General features: G+C 35.0%; 1 protein-coding gene and 1 long non-coding RNA gene across 13 annotated transcripts in view; one reads left to right on the top strand and one right to left on the bottom strand.

Annotated features, from left to right (window-relative positions):
* The first annotated feature begins 2,021 nt into the window (after window positions 1–2,021).
* Window positions 2,022–12,818, top strand: part of cgna (cingulin a) — a 78,972-nt gene continuing 68,175 nt past the window's right edge. For 10 of the 12 annotated variants that reach the window (XR_015511316.1, XR_015511315.1, XR_015511314.1 and 7 more), the window contains exons 1-2: window positions 2,022–2,055; window positions 2,146–2,222. The gene's annotated coding sequence lies outside the window, so the exon portion shown is untranslated. The other 2 variants (XR_015511311.1, XR_015511310.1) reach the window with 1 other exon arrangement.
* Window positions 7,958–11,626, bottom strand: LOC147840263 (uncharacterized). Its single transcript, XR_015511361.1, has 6 exons — window positions 11,526–11,626; window positions 10,852–10,889; window positions 10,585–10,659; window positions 10,120–10,287; window positions 9,626–9,811; window positions 7,958–9,239 (listed from the first exon to the last, which is right to left on the bottom strand). It is a non-coding gene; the product is annotated as an uncharacterized LOC147840263 (long non-coding RNA).

Genomic DNA, 12,818 nt, shown 5'->3' with positions numbered 1-12,818 from the left:
AGGTACACACGCACAACCATATAAGACAGAAAAAAAGGGCGATGTTTCTGTTCATTTTTAGACCATGCAGTTTAAACTTCACAACAGTTAAGAATAGGTGTTTAGAAACAACCCTGATTTTCAGTGATATAATAAAAACATATGACAGCTTTTTAATTAAAATATGGAAAAAAGATTAGAATTTTCAAGTGGTTTCTCAATTAATTTTTATAACATCTAAATTCTTAACATTTATATTGGCACTACCACAAAGGGGCAGCATTTCCCACTGGGTAATAGGGCTGAAACAAGTCACTAGTAGGACCGGATATGAGCAAGATTATGCATTTATACTGCCTCCATCTAGTGGCTGATTTATAAAACAAGCATAATTCATTGACATGATCTAAACATTAATTATAAATTAATAATTAGATATAACAAATATGCCTATTTGAAAACTATTTGTGTCATTCAAAAATGTTTGGTAATGCATGCTGCTGCCTGTTAGCAAAAAAGTATATATATTTCCCTTACAAAAAAGTACCATGGTTTTATTATAAAGAATAGGTTAAGTAACCATGTTCTTTGATTATGATTAGAACCCACAGTTTTACTACAAATGGTTTAGCTATAGCCTATGGTTAGTAAGTTTGTGGTTACAGAAAAAAAGTTTATTATTAGGCTGTTATCTTTATTTTATTTGTAGTAAAACCCCGATAAAAAGGGGATAGTGTTTACTATCAGTTAGAAGCTTGTGGAACGTCTTGCAATATTTATTGAAACTCACCTGGACCTGTTTTTCCAGTTACTAAAAAAGATAAAGGGAAAATGAAATCAAGATACCACTGAATAAATTAACTGTAAGACAGAACACATTTTAAAACCTTATTGGTGGGTCAAGCTCTAGCAGCTTCACTTTGTTAAAAGTGTAACTGTAGGCCTACTTTATGTCAGATGAGTTGCAAGTTAGCATTTTTTACCTGTGATGAATTTTAATGATAGCACTCATAAAATAACTCATTGGTTGAACTCAATTTAATTGAGGGCAGGATTTCCATACATACTTGTTTAGCACCAACTAAATAAAATTTAAAAGCTTAAATACATTTGTATTTTTATTTAACTTAAACTTAAATTTGTGACACTATCATGTGTCTGTTATGTGTTGAATATTTCAAAGTCTCTTATCTTTGTTTGCAGTTATTCTATGAACTAAATGAGCCATTTTTAAGTATATTTTATGAGTTACATTGAGACTGATCACAAAACTTATTTCAGGACAGTTATTGCTCACTGAGCAAAGCAACAAACTGCATTTTTGCTAATTAAGCTGCCAACACAAAGCATGGATGCCTCTGCAAGGTGGTAATCCCAAAACTCAAAGAATTACATTAATGTTTTCTAAACCTACAAACTAAAGTAAAGAGTAAACTTTAACAAGTCCTATTAACTTGAAACATCCAAGATTACTATTATTGTCAACATTTCCCTCGCTTAATTCAATTCCACACAAAGCATGCTGGCACCTAACCAAGTAGTTGGACAAACACAAACCACTTAAGTTAGTTTAAGGGTTTACAAATTTAAGTGGACTGAACATAAGCCAAAGAAATTACAATAACTGTGTTGTTTAAGCTCATTTTAAACAGGTTTGAACAAGCACCAGCAATCTCTTTGAGTGTATTTAAATTAAATAAAACAGACATTTTAATATACACCGAACCTCTGTTTTGCACCTGAATTTCTCAACAGTCAAAACATTATTATGTTTTTTATTTGCATTTTATCAACAGTATGCGCTTAACAACCATTCTCACTACATTTACATCGCTTCTACAAAATGTCTATCTTCTATAAACTATAATTATATTGTAGAAGTGTATCCCTCTGAGCCAGTATTTTCATACATTTTTTTCTGTATTTTCAGACGGTTTTCACTTGTGATTGACACACAATCTCACCAATGAACAAGACAGAAAGCTTTCATCACGTCCCTCCCACAACGCTACTATCAACCAATGTGACAATTCCTCAATCCCAAAGTAGGCGGGGTATATGGTATCGGTCTGAAAGGTAACAGGTTGTATTAGCAAATGTTTCCCTTGGGTTTATTAGACAGACCTGTCACATTTATAGACGCGTTCTTTCTTCCTACTCTTTTAGTTCTCATGAAGAAGTGATACAAAAGATAACCGTGGAGCATTCAGCTGAGTGAAAGATAAACTTTGCCGTAACAGCAGGTAGGTTAAATGTTATTTTTGTCTCGCTAAACCTGTTAGCTTGTGATGAAATTGTTGCTAAGTTGTTTATCGTGCACCAGAGGCTCCAACTCATCCTTGGGCTGAACTTTTCGTCATCTGGGAGTGATATTTGTCTTGCTCCCAAACTGAAGTTTAGCTGTGTTTCGTATAGTTTTTAAGTGGTTTTCTCTGAAAGTGGATTATTGTCTCTCCAAGGGATTATTGTCCAGCCCGCCTAACGTTAAATACATTAATTTCAGCGGTTTTGCTGTAAACGAGCGCTTCGCCTCAAGAGGTTCATAACCCGCTGAGTTTCGCGCATAGCGCAGGTGCAGCGCCCGGTGAAACACCTGCGCTCTCTCTTTGGGAGCAAACTCATGAGAGAAAGGATTGACGTGGCAAACAATTATGTTTTAACAGTGTTGTGATTGTTTACCTCACCACAACCCACGAAAATCCGCTAAACACTCAAAGCCTTGTTTGAGTAACCTGTTTTTCATTCAAATGAATGGTGAGTTTAAGTGTCAAACGAGACTTGAGGGGTCAGGTTACTGTGTCAGGTAGACTGTCAAACTGATTGAGGTAAAGTTGGTTATATATTCGCACGTTTGTTCATTTTAACAGTACCTATAGTTTTACCACATAACTTTGTACATTTGGTCAGAAGTCGCATTTAAGTTAAACAACATTAGCATTATTTATTTGACTGAATTATTTTGTACTTTAATAATCATTGGCTGATAATAGGATTTTACTATTTAGAATTTGCAAATGATACTTTTCTGAAATTACATTATTAAGGATAAAGTCTGATTCTGAATGTGTGAATATAAAACCAACTATCAGCTTTTAGTTAATGTCTTTTGATTTGGCGGTTTCTTGGTCATGGTATCCAGGATTTTTTGAGCCAGTGACTCAGAACAGAAGAATTGTATTGGCCCATGTTGAGCAACAACAGCACACAAGCTCTCTTTACAATACCAGTGATCCACAATCTAAATAAGTATTTATTTGCTTTTTACACCCCAAACCCATCAGTAATGTTAGTTATAAGTGTAAAAAATACTTTTAATTTATATAATGCTTAGATATAATTCAACGTTCTCATTAAAATTATCTGTGGCCATTTATTAAGTAGATATATTTTAAGGTCTTTAAAGCAAATTGAGAAAAGATCTCAATTTTGTTGGCAATAGTTACTTACAAGGCAAACATTTTACAAAAATGTGCTGCATTTTCTCACATCACAACAGAAATGTTTCAAGGGAACCCAAAAATGTGATGGTCCTGGCTATTAAGGTTATGGTTATTTAGTCTAATAAATACTAAAGACATGGGAATCAGGATAATAAATAAAACAAAAAACTCACCATTTAAAGATCACCTACAACTTAACTGACCAATAGTCACGGAACAGCATGCATCATTCGTCATGTTTTTGGGTCTTCTTAAAACATTTTAGTTGTGCTACATTCTTTTTGTGTTGTAAGAAAATGCAGTGCATGTGCTGTCAAACGAATTAAGATCTTTTCTTAATTCACTGGTGTTTTTTGTAATTGCACCTGTTTTCTTAAATTGCAGCACGTTAAGCTCTCTCGGCCACAGTAACAATGAAATGAAAATTCACACAAAATTCATAGAAGACAGTAATTTACTAAAAATGGTAAACATATGTTCAATGAACAATTGTTTATCTGGATTCATGAAAATTGAGTAAAAACAATGTATTATGCCAAGTTGACAGTGTCGCTTTTTACAGAAACACTACGCATCAGCATCTTGGTTGCGTAGGCTTATGTAGGTGCTCACATGTTTATAGACAATAGCTAGGTCGTGCTACTGTGTAGTGATGGAAAATTATTTAGCAAATGAAATAATGTGATGCAATATTTAAAAAAATCTTATAACCATCATATGTTTAATTTTATTTCAGGGTGAATAAAGCATTACTACCACTACTAAAAGTAAACGGTCATGTTTGCTGTTACAAATCAGACATTTTAAAAATAGAAGCATGGTGGCTTAGTGGTTAGCACTGTCGCCTCACAGCAAGAAGGTTGCTGGTTTGAGTCCCAGCTGGGCCAGTTGGCTTTTCTGTGTGGAGTTTGAATGTTCACCCCTTGTTCGTGTGGGTTTCCTCTGGATAATCCGGTTTCCCCCACAGTCCAAAGACATGCGCTATAGGTGAATTAAATAAACTAATTTGGCCATTGTGGCCGTAGTGTTTGTGAATCATTATGTCATAATTTCCCAGTACTGGGAAACACCCTTTACTATTAAAGGGCATCCGCTGCGTAAAACATATGCTGGAATAGTTGGCAGTTCATTCTGCTGTTGTAACCTCTGAAATAGAGACTAAGCCGAAGGAATATGAATGAATAAATGAAAGCACATTTTAACAATGTAATGAATCAAAACAGTTATCTTCTGCAGCACATGACCACCGCATTATTTATGCAGCAGCGCTATTTAATGTCACTTACAATGCACTGGTTCAGAAGAACTTTAATGTGAGACACTCAAATGAGTTGGCGATTATCTTGACCAGCCAACGGCGACATGGCGGAACTTTTTCTGCTGCATCTCGCGTTTTCAGATGCAAAGACACATTCACATTACAAGATACATTCTTTGTGAATGTATGTGGTCTTTTCTCCAGTGAATGGCACATCTGAACTGAATGTATTAGTCGTGAGTACATGAACCAAACCATGACCCATATACTGTTAGTCTGTGATGGTTTGGGATGAATACATATATTGTTTCACCATGTCAAGATTTGTCACTGCTTTAAACGTGATTTTAAAAACAAACTCCCTAAATGGCATTCTCCTAAAATCACATTTATTAACATGAAATCCTAGTAATTTGTTTCATAGAGTTGGTTTAAAGCAGGTACATTGTCCCAAGTACCCATTTGTGCATGTGCCCTGGTTGGTAAAATTGGCATTACAATGAAAGCTTACTTTTCATTCCAATTGTTGTTTGCAAAGAGCAGAATCTATTGTTCTTGTATCTCCCATATCACACTGCCATCTTGGTTATTGACCTGCTACTTTGTGCTGAGCCATTGACAAACACAACATGTTTTACAGCTCTATCAGCTGGAATGTGAGATGTCAATCCTTTAGTGTGATTCACGATAGAAAGTCAAACTTGCTTCTGTTTTTCAAAGTTGAAATCTGGATGCTTGAGCACATGCTGTTATTAGATATTATTTTATTGTATATTGTGTGGTGGCATTATTTGTGTTCGGCAACACTGTTTTGGTCATGCCGGTGAGATCCTGAAGAAGAAATTCTTGTTTGTCTGTGCCTAAAATGAGAAGGTTGACGCACGAGAGGAAAGTAGAGATTTGAGAGGGATTTTGGCAGCACAAAAAGAATGCAAAGGGGAGTTGAGCACTAATGGATGGTTACCAGACGCTTTATAATGGGATGAGAGCTAGCGATAGGCCACACTTTCTCTGATACATTCTCACAGAAACTCAGTTTCTTAAATTCATGAACTAATCTAGATGAATTCTATATCTTATCTCTGTCAGTTCAATCACCCCAGAGTGAATATCAGCGATCTGATTATCCTTTCTGTGCAAATAAACAAAAACTATATTAGAGATTCAGACTTAGTTGTGTTTCTCTGATAAGTAGACTGGTAATCTTTACTTTATAAATATACACTCCTGGTTCACCGCACAAATTTGAATTGCTGAAATTTGCTGAAAGGCTGTTGTTGAACACCTAAAGGCCTCTGGGAATGCTAAGCATGCTGTTCTCTCTACCTCCCACGATAAAGGTGTTCTGACCTGGAAAAAAACCTGCTGAAGTCACGTTTCATATTGATATGAAGTCTAATGCAACGCATGTCTGCGTTGTCCTCAGTTGCACTGACTAGATGCATTGACTTGATTTGTAGTCATCAACAGAGATAATACAAACCATAGTGACTGTACAGACGTCTCCAGAGTTATACTGCCTCACTTCCCTCCTAATTCTATTAGATGTTCTACATCTGAGAGCTCGGCAGTCTCTATTCAATTTAAGATCAGAGAATTCAATTTAATGGGAGAACAAGAGGTTGCAGACTCTGAACTGTGGACAGATGTCCCTTGAGGGCATAGTGTAAGGTTTGTGTATGGCCTTTTTCTTACCAGAAGGAAACTTGTCCACAAAAATGTTCTGCTTGCATTAGTCTATGTAATAAGAGTGAATAGTGACCTGCATTAACTGCTATAAACCATTTTCAAGGTATACCATGGTTTGGAAAAGTGTTTGGACATTTTCTGCTGTACCATTCTTACAGTATATGTATTTTTTTATTTAATTTTTTTTTTACATTTTTTTTAAAGCTTTTTTTAGGACAACAGTATATCCAGCAGACAAGATATCTAAAGATGCTTTGGATATGATTTTGAAACTCATTAAGACATCAAAAGTCAATTTATTTGAAAGTAAAATCATTTGAATTATTTAGCTTGACATGTTAACTGTCCCAAAATATTTTAAAAGTTTCTCCAAATAAAATACATTGTTCAAAGCAGATTTTTTTACCCAGACATTTAAAAAGAACATATTTTAGTAATCATAAATATCGTAATCGTAAATAAACCATGAAGCCGAGATATTTTTATCCAAGGTTATTATACCATCAGAATCTTATGCCAACCCATGCCTAGATGTCATATATTTCAAGTGTTGTGGATGTAAACAATATGGTTTCATGAAAAACCAAAATTGTGTGTGTTATTTTTTGAAAATTCCTAATCCCCTGACTTTAGACTTAGTTCAAGATAGTAAAAAAAGATTCTGTAAGGGTACACCTGATAAGGCTATTATTTGTGTTATTATGGTGTTGTATCTCAGCCGATTAACTGAAAGTCTGCTTCCTGTGTTATCGTTCTCCTTGTAGCTTATCGTTTCTGTAAACCAATCAGTGATTAGTCTAGCTTCATCCTTTAGGTATCACACTATTGTGCTAGGTAACCTGATAAAAGGGTTCCAAAAAAGTGGTATGATATGGTTTGTTATTTTAATATCAATCGCAACTTCTGACAGTGGAAATGGAAGTAATTATGTAAAGTAATGTGCTCTACTGGACCTTTCTGCTCAGTGGAAACAAGCTATTAGTGCAAGTATAAATCTCTACATTTGTTGTAAATTACTCTGAGCAAAAATCATCTGTTAATCATGAAAAAGAAATCCTACTGTAGCAACCTACAAGTAGTTTCTGTGTTACTTCATAAAGCATCCCCAGAACCCAATCTTCTGTTGACAGATGAACGTCAGAATGACGGCTGACAGATAAATGTTAAGATCATGCTGTTATGATGAACACAATAAGTATTTTCATTTTAAATGGGAAAATGTATTTTGTGTCAGACTTTTTATTTACATGTATCTTTCTTTCAAGTTTTTTCACATCGTTGATTTCATGAAATTGTCTTCGTACACTGTCAGAAAAAATGTGCAAAATTTGTACCTTTAGGGGTACAATGGCTTGTCACTGGGGCAGTACCCTCAAGGGTACACCTGTTGTACCCTTTCACATGGGTGCATATTTGTACCCTAGCAGTATGTACCTTCATGGGTCAAATATGTACCTCTGCTGACTAATTTGTACCTTACTTGGGCTATGGTACAATAATGTACCTTTAAAAAAGGTACAATTTCTCCTCCATAGGGATGAATTTTGTACCCTTTCATTTCAGATTTGTACTCCATATACAACACATTAAATTTCATTTATCACATTTATTAAACATTAAATATCAACATTTTTAGAGGATGAATGTTTAAACATTACATCATTTTAAAAGAATAAAAAGCAATATTTTTCCATGAGTACAAACTGCACGATAATTGTAATTTTATACCAGTAACATTTTATCACAAACACACATTGAAAGATTCAAAACAATTACATTGTCACCTTTTTAGAAGATGAAAGTTTTTTGAAAAGTTTCACAATGTCATACCAGATGCATAAACCTAAAAAATAGCTGCTTAAACATTTTAAAACATTTTATGAAACAGCGAAAAAGCTTAATATTATATTTTTTAACACCAGTACATCCCATTTCACTGAGCCTTTTTACCAATGTAACAAAGTAATCTTTCTAAAACAGCACTAGACCTCATAAAGTACATTTTTGTTAGTGCACTGCATTCTACATTTTCTAAAAGCATCAAGAATCTCAACGCAATCTTTTTCCATACAGTACATTGAAACATGTCACTTACTGTATACCCTTTATCATTTTAGATCTCAAAAACACTTTTGATCGAACAGTATTACACATTTGATTTAAAATTTCTAAACATTCTTAAGAAACAGTTTATCAGCAGAGTATGTTTCAAGAGCCTGAAAGTCCGTCTGTCTTGGTTTATACCACCCCATTCAAAGTCAAACTCTTACTGTATTTGCATGGAAATATGAATCATACAACACCAGTATTAAAAACTTGCCACACAGAAACCAGTGCAGTATTGACATTTAAAATGTATTTCTTTAGGAAAGAGTCATTTCTTCTCCATTAGCAGTCTCACATGCACACGAAAACAGTTCAATTTGAACACCTGAAGGTGTCAATCTCATCAAGGATGTTGGGCGGAGAAAATTCTTAGCATTGTTTCATCTTGTGCTTCTCAGTTAATTTGGGCAATGTTATTGAAATGTCTATAGCTGCTAGTCTTAAAACACTGATGCACAGACTCGAAACGCATGCACCAAAGTAAATGCAAAGATCCAAGCATTGCTGTTTGATGCAGACGCAGCAATACCAGTTCTCTCGGACAGCTGCACTGATCGTTGCTGTTGTCCAAATTTAAAGTGTTGCTCCATCTTGGGGAGTTGCTGATGTTCATCCTTTGCATTCTTTATGTAGCGTGGATAAGCCAAGTTGAAAACACAGTAAACAGCGAAGGATGTAATAATGCCTTTTAACTCCTGTTCTCCTACATTTTGCAAAGGACTTTCAACCATCTGTAGAGTTGGGTATGGAGCATCATCATCATCCCACTGTGAAAGGAAAAAAAAAGGACATCAATAAACAATGTAAAATCTGTCAGAACTGCATAACATCTATCAGAGTATTACAAAGTGTTTAACCAACAGTACCCAAACCTCTTCCAGTGTAATTACTGTAAGCAATTAACTTTCTCTTTAAGAATATGGGGGAGCAGAATTAGAGCAGCACGAAAGTCAGAATCTATTGCAAAATAAAATCATCCATTCATTTTTTTATATTCGGCTTAGTCCCTTTATTAATCTGGGGTCGCCACCGCGGAATGAACCGCCAACATATCCAGCACGCGTTTTACACAGCGGATGCCCTTCTTGCTGCAACCCATCACTGGAAAACACCCATACACACTTATTCACACACTATGGCCAAATTAGCTTACCTAATTCACCTGTACCGCATGTCTTTGGACTTGTCGAGGAAACCGGAGCACCCGGAGGAAACCCACGCCAACATGGGGAGAACATGCAAACTCCACACAGAAATGCCAACTGACCCAGCCGAGTCTCGAACCAGCAACCTTCTTGATGTGAGGCGATCGTGCTACCCACTGCGCCACTGTGACACCCTAAAATAAACAAGACAAATAATGAAGTACTCCTAAATAATTTAATAAAATAAAGGACCTGTTTTTAAAATAAAGAAAAAATTATTGGAATGTTTAGCAAATGCTGAATAAAAGATATTGATGTATTTTTATGAATTACATTTTTTAAAGAAAAACATTAAGGAATGTTCTCTATATAAAGGGTTTGTATATAAGGCCTATGAGTTTGAACTTGCTAAATGCAGCTTGAAAAGGCACTTAATGATCCCATCCAAGAAATAAGGTTTTGATCTAGCAAAATTATTATTATGTAAGTTTTATGTTAATACCTGTAGTATCATCTGCAAACTTCTATTCTCTTGCTTTTTTGTAGACTTTGGCCAGTGGAGATGCTTTTTTTTCTTAATTAAGCTCAGGCACCTTTAGCACAAGCTGTCCTTGAAGCTCTGACTTGGTTGGAGATGGTTGATGAATGCATTCAGTCAGGTTCACCATGACTATAATAAACAAAAAGGAAATTAGTGATTCACTTTAACTAAAAACATTATCTAATATTCTTTGTTGCCATTTCCCTTTAGTTATCACTGTACAAATAGTTGTAAGCTTGAATGCACATACGTGTTCACCACAAAGCTTGAAAATTAAAATATTTTTACAATAGTCATAACATTTATAATAGTTATTTAATCCTACACTTAGGCTTATACTGACATTAAACTTTTCATTTAAACTGAGAACTGATTTAAAATGTGTGATCTCACTGATAAGGGTAATTTTAATAAAGGGTCACACACCTTATTTCACTGGATACGCAGGACATTCGCATTACTCTTAAAAGATGATGCATCCTCACCAATTGCAGCAATCACCTATTGGATCAAATATAAGTCCAAAATAATGACAATCATAACAATTCAAATTTAACTTTAACACTTCACCTAACAGTTTCATAGAAAAAGGGAGATTAAATTTAAGACTGCACAATGAATTCCTGGGGAAAAAGTATACACACACACACACATACATATACATATATATACACAGATGAAATAAATACTTACGTTATTACACTCTACTGCTTCCTCGTCCACTTCATCTTCTAAAAAGAAAAAAAAATCATGATCGGTGTGAACTTTTTTAACAGCAAAAAAAAAAAAAGCTTTAAATTAGCAACTTAAAGGTTTGATTAATGACCCGCACCTCGATCTGACAAGACAGATGATTATGACTCTCTTGGACATGCATTTATAACGTTATTTAAATATGTAACGTTGCAAAATACAACTGCTATAAATGGACGTGGGTCGAGATATGCATAAACTAAAGTTATATTGTTTCAGACATGAAGGCATTCACTTCACTCCTTTCCGGAGTAAACATGAACGTTAGCATGAACGTTAGCTTCCCAACACTAAGGAAATTCTGAGTTTATAAATAAGGTATGCAATAAAGGCTTAACAACATTAACGTTATCCAAACAAAACGAAATGTGTTTGAACTGTTTCTCTGAATGTTTCACCGCTGTTTTGTCAGTGTTTTGAGCTCTGTCTCATGGCCAGGTTATGTGAAAATCATATTTTAATTTCTGGTCAACCTTAAATTACAAAAGGGTCCCCTCACGCGGCAGGTAACTCGACGGTAATCTTAACTACATACACAAGGCAAAGTAACGTCAAATATGAATTGAATATGACCCAACGGATATTTACAATAAGTTATTTAACATTAAACTTACCTGCAAATGTCTGTGCTTCGTCTTCACGAGCGTATTCCAGCTTCTTTGCGTCCTTCAAGTCCATCCTCCATCGACGCCGAGAAGAGCGTCAGAACAACAGTGCAACAGCTGGAGTTTAACCGTCGCACGTAATCAGCTCGCATTATGAATGCACGGCGCGGGCAAGAATCCTATTGGACAACACGAATTCAAATTTGCTGGCTGCTAATGCTAAGTGAAAGTCAATGGACAATACCCTGCTGTGCAGACCTGCAAGTTTAAAAAAATATCATCCAATGTGTCGCAAAATGTAGTTTTAAGAGTATTTCAGGCGAGAATGTAGTTGTTTTAAACTCGAATCGGCAGTTTATATACAAAGACAGCGCTTTTTTGACAATGTGCTTCAGTGAATGCGGACTCTGTCAGCGGGAGCTTTATGATTCTCTCCCCCGCCGACAGCAGCTTTTACTTCGGCTAGTCAATCTCGCATCTGCCGCTGGATTCAATCTCCCTCTTGTAGTTAAAACACAATATTTAATACATTTTGTGTATATCTAACGGCCAGTTTTCGGTCTTTTAAATCTATTATTTGTTCTCAGCTGTATTATTTTGGCAGTATTATTCTGTTACGTTTTATAATTGTTTTATTAATTAATTAATTTATTTATTAATGCTACAAGGTTGTACTCTGTCTTTGTTTACCAAGCTGGTTACCTTTAATTTCTATTGTATACATCTACCTTATACTTGTATGTCCATTCTAGTAGTTTATTAAATCTGATAATCAAAGAAAGGTCTGTGTATAATAAGCCATTTCACTTTACATTTAGGGAGATTTATGTTAACATTTTCTTAAATCAAAAATATTAATGTATAATATTTATATAAGGCCATGTTTTATATAATTAAATAATTTAATTTATAATGTACAGTTTTTTGTGCATTTCTTCCAAATAACCAACAACTCATGACATAAATGAAGGACCATTTCATACACGATGACTTGCTCCTTTTTCACACAAGTGATTGTACCTTTCTTTGGGCCTTAAATGGCCCAAACATGGACCCTTTGACAGTTGGGAACATATTTGTACCTTTTTTACCCTTAAATGGAACATATAAGTATCTTAGGGTGCTACTTTGAACCATTGAGGGTACAACTTCACCATTTGTACCCCAAGTGTTCACAAATGTACCCCAACCGTACCCTTTTTTCTGACAGTGTACACTATAAAACAGATAAGATTTTGTGATAGAAATATGACTCGTAATCAAAAAATGGCTGATCTCTCTGACCTGGTGACAGGTACAGTA

Source organism: Danio rerio, chromosome 16, assembly GCF_052040795.2.
Source record: "Danio rerio strain M-AB ecotype USA chromosome 16, GRCz13ab, whole genome shotgun sequence".
NCBI lineage: Eukaryota > Metazoa > Chordata > Actinopteri > Cypriniformes > Danionidae > Danio > Danio rerio.
This window is presented reverse-complemented; position numbering and strand designations above follow the sequence as displayed.